This window comes from Ochotona princeps, chromosome X (assembly GCF_030435755.1).
Source record: "Ochotona princeps isolate mOchPri1 chromosome X, mOchPri1.hap1, whole genome shotgun sequence".
Taxonomy (NCBI): domain Eukaryota; kingdom Metazoa; phylum Chordata; class Mammalia; order Lagomorpha; family Ochotonidae; genus Ochotona; species Ochotona princeps.
Genome location: NC_080865.1, coordinates 24233192 through 24242176, shown reverse-complemented (window position 1 = coordinate 24242176; position 8985 = coordinate 24233192). Strand labels below are relative to the sequence as shown.

The 8985-nt window shown below is 40.2% G+C and overlaps 1 protein-coding gene across 1 annotated transcript in view; it reads left to right on the top strand.

The window, feature by feature from the left end:
* The first annotated feature begins 898 nt into the window (after positions 1-898).
* IL1RAPL1 (interleukin 1 receptor accessory protein like 1) overlaps positions 899-8985 on the top strand; it is a 1231223-nt gene continuing 1223136 nt past the window's right edge. The window contains exon 1 of the mRNA XM_058658644.1: positions 899-1071. The gene's annotated coding sequence lies outside the window, so the exon portion shown is untranslated. The remainder of the gene's footprint in view (positions 1072-8985) is intronic.

Genomic DNA, 8985 nt, shown 5'->3' with positions numbered 1-8985 from the left:
CTCCCACGTGGGTGCAGGAACCCAAGGCTTTGGGCCGTCCTCGGCTGCTTTCCCAGGCCACAAGCAGGGAGCTGGATGGGAAGTGGAGCTGCCGGGATTAGAACCTGCGCCCATATGGGATCCGGTGCGTTCAAGGAGAGGATTTTAGCCACTGGACCACTGCATTGGGCTCCCACAATGTCTTTTATTATTATTATTACTGGACCTTCGTTTGATAAGTAAGGTTGCCAGACAAAATGCAGACGGACCCGAAAAGAAACAAGAAAAAAAGTTTGTATTGTGTCTCAAATATTAGTTGAAGTTTACTTATGCTAATCTGTATCTCAAATTACACAAATTTTTATTTAATCAGTCTGGTGTCCTATTTATAAGTGTTACTTAGCAGGAAAAATCATTCAAAACAGTGTATTTCCCCCAGGTTAGCGGCTAATGAGATCATTTCCACATCCGCAAACGTCATCATAGAACTGGACAGGAACGTGAAAGGGGACGCAAGAATGGGTATCACGCGCGCAAGCGCGCGCCTCTGTGCTTGGTCGGCGCTACTTCGGCCTGGGCGGGCACTAGCCTCCGTTGGCCTATGAGAGGTCACGCTCAGCCACGCTCAGCCACGCTCAGCCACGCTCAGCCACGCTCAGCCACGCTCAGCCACGCTCCCTCACGCTCCCTCACGCTCACTGGCTTACAGCAGTCGCCGAGTCATGATCCTGTTCTGTGAAGAACAGCTTTAGCGGTCCCGAAGTAAGCCTCATTTCCTGGTTCCCGCTAAGCTCTGGTGTTTTGTACGCCAAGAAATTCTTTCTTTGTGGTACTGCGGGATACGGAAAAGCTCAGACTCTATCCAAATGGCCTAGCCCTTACCTGTGTGGATTTTGTGCTCGGTAAGCAGCAGCAGCGGACTTCACCTAGTTGTGGGTTGGGCTAATGAAAATATGTTCGCAAAGGCGGCTAAGTCTGATAGACACGAGGGACGTGGGGCTGAAGACCTTCGTCTGGAGCTTAGAAGACTGTGCGAGAGGACCCAAGAGGAAGCCGCAGCCAGGACGAGAGATGAGTTGCATTTCTAAAACGGTATTTCAGTCAAATACTCCTAAACTATATAGGGACTTGTGTTACTGGGTGGTTTTTAAGTGTATTTTGTTTTCAAACTGAATCTCTTGTTCAGTTTAAGTACCTCGTTGAAACAATCAGCTGTTTTGAATTAAACTATCTAGCCTGCCAATGACACTGGATTTCCGTCAGCTGGCTTCATTGCTGACTTAGCCATAACAACTTGCTAACTAACGTTGTTAAAGATTTGTGACTTTTCCCACTTTCAAGAGATAGTAGCTTTAATTCTACCTTGTGCTGAGGGCTTGGGAAACTGCGATTTTTTTCTAAGCATTCCATAAGTAATTTCCATTTTGATTTGGATGATTTTGTTGAGTAGAGAGTTCTCCTAATGCCAAGTCAGTTCTGCTTTGTTTTTAGGCATAACTTTGAATTCACTTTAGAATGCCATTTCCCTTGAAGTGTTGTATAGGTATTCTCAAGAAAGTCATGATTTTTAAAATCCCAGTCAAGTGAATGGAACCATTCTTGGGCTATTATATCTACTGAATTACCATTTAAAAATACGTTTGGGAAATATACAGTGCATACAACCCAAGATAGTTATGGTGACTAATTAATTAGCTTCTTACCTAGATTTCCAGTACTGTTATCCTGTGAACTAGGTCATAAACTGGGTCTGCCTGAACCTTAGATACGACTCTCATGTTTTGCGGGGTTTGTACTGCAACAGTGAAGCTTATCATCATAGAAAAACGAGAGACATGGATAACTCGGGAGAGCTGTGTGGCGCCATTTTGATCTCATGCTCGAATTTTCCTCCACAGCTGCTTACCTGCTTTGGGTTTTGTGCCCTAATCCTAGGAACTGGGCTGCTCATGTATTCCTGTGAATAGATATTTGCTTGGCCTCCGATAATAAGTTTCTTTTTTTCTCGAGCTCCCAGATTTCTGGTTCTGGACAACTTTGTGGTGACTGCAGATCTGATCCTCCCTGTCTTGGGAATTGATGTCCTAACTGTATCTTCATACTATAAAAAAGTACTATGCTGTTTATAACACTGGCTTGTAAACAACAAATTTATTTCTCAAGATGCCATGGTGGGATTGGGTGAGAGCTGGCTTCTGGGTTGCATACCCAGAATCTTGAATCTTCAGATGATGAAGCACAGAGTGCAAGTGCTCTTTCTTGTATCGCTGATAAAGACATCCATTTCCTGAGTACTGCACGCACACACGCGCAAGGCCTAATCACACCACACCCCAGAGAGCATAGCCCCTAGTGTCATCATTTTGGGGCTTAGAATTTCACAGTTTGAATTTCAGGAGGGCACAAACATTTTGTCTAACGCAAATCCCCACATGAACTGTGGCTGCATTAGAATTTCTGTGGAGCTAGATCGTGCCTGGGGAGCTGCTTGAGTAAAAGACAAAAGCATCTTGCTCTGCAGTGTATAGGCTTGGCATATCTGTTTGGGGTGGCTTGAGGTTAGTTGTGGAAATTCATAAAGTGTGCTCTTACTAGCCATTCATTGGTCATGTCACTGGATTCCTGCTGGGAACACAGAGCTGTTATTCAATTTTGTGTCCCTGAATTTGCATATGAATTGTATGTGGCTGTAGTCAATGTATGATTGATCTGTTGTCTTAAATTCCTAGTTGCATGTTACAAATAGCTGTGTCCATCCAACACTTGGGGTACCATATTTCTCCTAGTTGATGGTCTCTACTGACAAATGTTAGCGCTGGGAAATACATTTTACCTATTGCATCCTCCAGTTCTAAAAGGCGTTTAATATACCGGGGCTCAGGGAAAGGCTGTTGTGGTCATGAAATTTGTCATCAGGTAGACCTGGAAATGCCTTTTTTTTCTTTTAAAAAATATTTACTTATTTGTATTGGAAAGGTAGATTTATGGAGAGCAGAGACAGAGAAAGATCTTCCATCCACTAGTTCATACCCCAAGTGGCAGCCAGAGCTGGGCCGGTCTGAAGCCAAGAGCCAGGAGCCTCTTCCAGCTCTCCCCTGTGGGTCAGGGTCCCAAGGGTTTGGGCTATCCTCCACTGCTTTCTTAGGCCACAAGCAGGGAGCCAAATGGGAAGTGGAGCAGCAGAGATGCAAACCGGTGCTCATATGGGATCCTGGTGGTTAAAGTGGGAGGATTAGCCAATTGAGCCATTGTGCTAGGTCCAAAAGTGCCTGTCTTGAGTCTTTATAAAATGAGGGTAATCATTCTCTCAGACTGGTTAAGAGAATTGAAAGAGGAAATGTAAGTGTGTGAGATATACTTGACAATCATGAAACACTCATCAAAATCATCTTTATCTGTTATGTTGAACAAAGGTGGACTTTATGTTGTGGATAAAAATAGAAATCCAAAATTGTGAGTCCTTCTTTCAGTAAACCATCTATAATGTGTTATTATATTCCAAGTCCTCTACTGGGTAAGAAATATATTACAAACAATAATAGTGACTATGACATATTCGAGTTAAGGCTACCTGGACGAGGAATTGGAGTGGCAAAAAAAAAAAAAAAAAAAAAAAATACAGCTCTAAGGGTTGTAGAGAAAAAAATGAGTAAGAATTTGAGTTAGTTTCAGTGTAGGAAATTAAAGGGTGAGCTAGGATACATTGACTTCTGCTAATATGGGCTTGATGAATAAGTGTAAAAGGTTTCCCAGGCACATATGTAGAACATCTGCTTTGTTTACACTGCCTTGAGGTCTGCCATTATTATGAATGTACATCAGTGCCATTCTGATTGTTTATGTCTATATAGAAATTCAATTTAGTTTAAAAAAAGTGCTTGGGTATAGTGTGACCAGCCATCTCATTTGACCACATCCAGAAGATTTCCTAGAAAGCAGGGCTTTGCTGAAACTGTGACACACTGAAACGACTTACTCACTCTACCCATTTAAAAGTATGGACAAGACACGTTTTAATTCTGGTGTATCCCACAGCCTTGTGCAGTATCTGGTACATTGACTGGACTCTTAGTACTTTTGGTGACTTGTTAGTTTCAACCAGCGCCTTGAGATTTGGGCCAGGGGTGTGGGGGTGGGGGAGATAGTCAAATGAAATAGACTTAATTCTCAGTGCTGAGAAATTAGGAAAAATATACCTTTAAAAATGTGTTGAAGGGCAGACAGAGAAATCCCATGGTGCTAATTCATTCTCCAAATGCCCACGGTGGCTGGGCTCCACTGTGTGTCACCCTGGAGCCAGCCCTGTTGCTTGCTAGTGTCTGCAGTAGCAGCAAGCCTGGACCATGAATAACAGGAAGTCATGGAACTCTAAATGCTCTGATAGGGGCTGCAAGTGTCTTACCGGCTAGGTCAAACACCTGTTCCAGATAGAGTTGTTTCGCTGTTGTTAAAGCTAAGAAGAAAAAGTCAGTCTCATCTGTGATACTGGCAAAAGCTTTTTTTTTTTTTCTCTGTAGCCTGCATTTGTGATTTGATGCTCCAGGTTTCTTTTTGCCTTAAATTTTCACAATAGACCATAACTATGCTTTGCACTCAGTTGAGGAGAAGCATCACAAGGTAATAAAATCAGAACGGGGTGTTAAATTCAGCATAACTGAATCCAAGACACAGGGTTTCCCCCTCTAATACTACAAACTTGGATAAGTGACTTTAAACTTTCCAAGTGTTATCGCCATTAATAACATCTGTATAATAAATTCTTTTATAATAGGTTTATTTATTTTTATTGTAAAGTCAGATTTATAGAGAAGAGGAGAGGCAGAGAAAGATCTTCCAGCCGCTGATTCATTCCTCAAGTGGCCACAGGGGCCGGAGCTGAGCTGATCTGAAGCCAGGAACAACTTCTGGGCTTCCAAGGCTTTGGGCCCTGCTTGACTGCTTTCCCAGAGCACAAGCAGGGAGCTGGATGGGAAGCAGAGCAGCCGAGACACGAATTGGTGCCCGTATGGGATCCTGGCACTTGCAAGGCGAAGATTTCAGTCACTAGGCTATGCACCAGGGCTTGTATAATAAATTTCTTACAACAAACATCCATGTAAAATTTGTCATAAAATAGATTCACAAACATTAAAGGATGAGATAAATTCTGATTATTCTAATTATAAGTCTTACTATTATGGTAGTCATAGGCTGACAAAGTATTTAAGTATTAAGTATTTAAATCATTGTTGCCAAGGTGTGATTCTGAGAATTAAAGTACCAATCCAAAGTTGGGTTTTTGTGTGCACACTTGAGGAAGACTATCTATAGATAGAATACATCTCTATGCTCACAAATAAGAGTAACATGTAAGTAAAATGAAATTATCCACAATTTATATGTTCGACCAATGAAAATGCCCATACTTGCTCAATTGCTCATGAATTTCAGTTAGTTTTTTTTCTTTTTAAAAGTCATTCAGAAAGATTTCTTAAAAAAATCGGAAAAAAACATGACCAAATAAATCAAAAGGACAAAGGATCACGCTCATTTGAACTTATGCCTTTTAATCGTAATGAACATTTAATCTCAAGCACTCCATATTTTCTGATTGCTAAAAAGAATATCCTGGTTATACTGTTGTATCCATATGGAATAAAATTATAAAATCCATTTTAATGCATTTGCCAGTCAGAAGGATGTAAACATATTTAATACAAGTGAAGTTATGCATTGCATTCAATACTACAAAATGGCTTTTTTTATTTTTAGTAATCTGATCCTCATGTATAAGTTACTTATGCTGTGGAAAAGTTAGAACTTCACCCAGTTGGTTATGATGTCTACCAAAGAACTCTAATGACAGGCACTTGGATTTCTGACCCAGTTGGGCAAGACAGGAATAATTGTTTAGAAGCACAGTCTGGACTAAGATAGAATGAAAAGATTATGTGCATGAACAAATCATAGAAGATTAACATATCTGATTAGCAAAAAAGAATTTTTTTTGGTAATTTAATGTGCAGAGGTACCAGACCTGAATCTGGGCCATCGTGCAGACCGATAGCATGTGGGCATTTTTTAATGGCAAAAACAAGTCTCTGAAGTGTTTTCTCTGCCTAGCCAATTTAATGTGAAATATGGTTGAAACCCGTAGGTCTACACTGGTATTTGTTTATTTTCCAATGCTTTCCTAAATGAGTTTTGTAGTATTCAGAGCATAGTGTTAAATTGATTCACCTTTCTCAGAATGAGAATTGTAAGCAATTTTATTAGCTTTTCTCTATTTTCGTCTTCTGACATGTTCTAAGAAAAATTACAGCCCCTTTTTCTTACTGAAAACCATTTGTATTCAGTAGTTTTGTGCTTGCATAGAGTATAATCTCTAATGCTTAAATATCAACATTTGTGACTCTATGGGTATAATGGTATTAAGAACACTTCCAAAGACAAATCACACTTTTACTGAGTCTCTCCCTCAGACCTTACAATTGAACTTTTCAAACCAGACCTATTCTGGAGTGTTTATCTAGTGAGACAAGGAAAGAATGTTAAATAATCCGGATGATTTTTACAACTACTATATATGATAAATGATGGGAGGCCTGGTACCACGAGAGACATTAGTATTGATCACCCAGTTAAAAGCTGCTAAACGAGTGAATGAAAAGATAAAAGCAGAAGGGAAGTGTGGTATCTTTCCCCTTGGGGTGATGATTTCCTCTAACAAAGATTACTTGACTGGGAGGAGTGATGGCTGTGCTAGCCTGGTTTCCTTTTTCGATTTCTTTCCATACCTTTCAGACCTGAATTCATTGCTGGGATCCATTCTTGGTTTCACCTGCATTATTTTGTGTGTGTGTGTGTGTGTTTTTTTTTTTTTTTTTCATGGAACGGGACTCTGGCACCCTATATGACTTGTGTTAATTGTCTCCTGGTTGTGGCTTCTTAGCTCCACGCCCTGCTTTCTCATGTTAGTGTGGCAGTTACAACTTCTTCCTAGCCCCACCACCCAACTTGAAAAGATTTCTTTATTCCCAATACCATGGACCTTTTTATTTCTGTCTTTTTGAAAATTATTCATTCCAGTGGGATTTTCTACTTCCTATTTCCTGGGTCCTTTCTTAAAAGGGCAGTGTTTTCTGGTGAATACCAGCCTGAAGGGCATTTCCCTGATCACTGTCCTCTGGGGCTGAAGCTGATGTCAGCCCTGCCCTCTGATGGGGCTGACCAATGTGGGCTTCGTGTCGATAACTGAGGTGATAGTCTCTGAGGGTGTGAGCTAAGATTCCTGTTGACCATTGTCTTTCCACACCCAGGAGTACCTGTAACATTTTGAATCCTTAGTGTTCGATATGAGAATGACTAAATGAATGTTTCAATGTTACAAACTGTCTAGAACACTTGCAAGGATTGATGCTGTGTATTTACCTGTCAGTTTGGAACTGTGTAAACCCTATGTGTGGTTACAGTGTAAAATGCATGAGAAATTTGCACCTGTAGTTTGCATCTGAAGTCACATAAGAATCTTCATTTTTTCTGAGAGGAGCTGGAGAAGCACAGGTGTTGTGTGTATACTAGGTGTGTTGTATTAACAACAAACCAGACTGCTCTGCCTTGTATTTTGTTTTTCAATTGTGCAATATTGTGTTAATTAAACAATTAACTATTTTAAAAATTAAATTGATTACTCAGTAGTCATCAAACATAGTTCCTTGAATACCTGTTGGCATAGGTATCATTTTGCTTTATGCAAAAATCGTTCCGTCCTCTCTCTCATGCATACGACCCCACCACCCCAGTTCTCTATTCAGGTAGGGGAGTAATATAAATTACAAGTCTGCGGCTTGTGCTGTGGATAAACTCTGGAGCTACAGTGCTGAAAACGGCCATTATGATTCCTTTTTATACTATTGACTTTGTACCAACTAGATATTTTCAGGAAGGGATATTTTATGTATTGACTGTTTATATCATGCAGGTTAAACTAGGTGCAATGGCCATTTATCCTAGATTTATTTTCTGTGTCCTGATTTTCAGATAGTCTGAATTACTTACCTGCATTTCAAGCTGTGTGTACTGATTTTAGTTTGGGAAACTGATCCTCTTGGGGTATTTTAAATTTCAAAAAAATAAAAAAATTAACCACTTCAGAATTTTTTCTTCAGTCCAAGTGTAGCTTGAAGACAAGAAAATTTCACATTTAACAGTTTTGAAAATTGAAGATTATACAAATTTGTTTTTCATGATTTATCAAAATTCAAAATTTAGACACCAATGAGCTTATTGAACTTGAAAATAGCTGTAGTTTCTAAAGCTTTGTTTTCCATTTATTTGAAAGGATTAGGAGGAAAGCGCAGTAAAAGAATCTTCCATCTGCTGGTTCATTTCCAATTGGCTGCAATGGTCAGAACTGAGCTGATCTGAGGCCAGGGGCCAGGAGCTTCCAGCAGGTCTCCTACGTGGGAGCAGAGATCCAAAGGCCTGAGCCATTCATGTTGCAGAATGTGCAGCTGGGCGGCGTGCATGTAGGTAACTTTGTGTAATATGCTGCTGCCTTTGAATCCTTAGTCTTCACTGTTGGTACTTAGTAGAGTGGTCAGTTAACAAATCACCTGTTTGAATGGTAATGGGAATTTTTGAGTGCTGAAATACCTAAATCATAATGGTATTACCGAATTAATTTTTCCTGCTACAATTAATTTGTAATCTTCCACATTTTCATCACATTTCTTCATCCTCTGGATTTAATCACTAAATTTATTTTAGGGCATCCGTAAATTCTTTTTAAAAACCTAAAAATCAAGATTAGACATCAAAAAGGAGTTAGACACACACATCTTCTTGGTCTGTTGGAGGATGTCACTTTCCTTACAGATTAAACAGCCAGGGAAAGAGAAGGCTTAAAATCCAGAAGGGACCAAATGTTTAGCACACTGGTTATGATACCCTTGGAATGGCCATACCTCATTGAAGTGCTTGGTGCAAGTCCTGGTTCAGTCTTTGATCCAGCTTCCTGCTCACGCA